Genomic DNA, 1,417 nt, shown 5'->3' on the forward strand with positions numbered 1-1,417 from the left:
AAAAACTACCAGGCGTTCGCAAATATCAAAGGCGACACGAGGACCGAGAAGAGTTGGGTACCAACATAGGTTCCACTCTACCGCGGTCGGTCACAAAAATAAAAGAAAGGTAAGGAAAGGAAAGGAAGAAAGTAAACAAAAGAAGACACAGTCAATAGAGGATAAGAATAGGTCGTAGAACAATGCAGTTTACGTAAGCTTAACACTTTCCTACACCTGACTCGTCCCCAGTCGTCTCTCATGGTGGACGGGAGAAGCCCGAGAGAGATGCGCGGATGCGCGCGGGGGAAGATGGGAAGGAGGAAGAAAGGGAGGTCTCTCCTTTCTCTCTTCCTTCTTCCCGTCGTCCCCTTCGTTGCGTTGCCGTCCTAGCCTCCTCTCTACCGTACGATATCATAAGAGACGATTGGGGACGAGTCAGTTCTAACACTCTCATCTATATTTATTTCGTTTTCCGTAGATAAGGAGGGCTAAACGCCGAGGGATAACTTAAAAGTCAATGCAAACTGGAGACTTTGAAAAGTGCATATTTTAAGAGCCCTTAAAGTTCGCACTCTAAGACTCGTCCAAGGGAGCGGATGAATGTGCGTTCCATGAGTATTATTTCTAAAGGCAAACAATTCTTGGAAACACAAATAACTGCAACTGCAAGACCCAGTTCTTTTAAAGGTATCTTGACATGGGAACTCCACAGTGTCACAAGCGTGCTTGTGTGATTCAAATAATTTTCCCCGGCACATACAACATATATTCGTGTCTATTAACTTTGTGTCTATTTTTAAGCAATTGCAGTTCTCCTTTCATTTTTGTCAGAATTCCGTTGTTTCTCGTCGCCAAGGTTTAATGACGTTTCAAGTCCTTCCCATCAAGCCCTGCACTCAATTTCCCGCTCTTTTCCCGAAATGCGTTGGCGCCTGGGACGCCGCAGCTTCCGACAGGTGTGGAAAAAGCATGCTTTCTGTTCTCACTGGGAAAATCACAATTGTTTTATTTCTCTACTCGTGGCTACCACGTGCATTTGGTAGACCACTCGACTCGCGTTAGTGTTCTACTTTTTGCTGTGCTACACCGTGCTGACGAGAGCCAACCAGCTCGAAACAGCTGTCCACGGTTGCCGCATTCTGTTGATTCTTAGTTTGGTCTCTATCATGTCGCTGTCGTATTAAGTTTTCTACGCAGTCTAGCCTTGCAGAAATTTGAGGCATTTATATTTTGGCTGATTAGATCTTGTACAGATCCTGCGTATACCTGCAGCATTTTCGTTGTGCGGTTCCTTGCTTATTGTTTGCTTTCCTAAAAAGACCGCTAAGATGGACCGCACTTGCGTTACAATGTAAGTTTGAAAGGAGGAAAGTGTTCAGTTTTGACAAAATAAAATAAAATAAAATAAAATAAAATAAAATAAAATAAAATAAAA

The sequence above is a fragment of the Pavona decussata genome, unplaced genomic scaffold (assembly GCF_977016875.1).
Source record: "Pavona decussata unplaced genomic scaffold, jaPavDecu1.1 SCAFFOLD_38, whole genome shotgun sequence".
In the NCBI taxonomy this organism is placed as follows: Eukaryota; Metazoa; Cnidaria; class Anthozoa; order Scleractinia; family Agariciidae; genus Pavona; species Pavona decussata.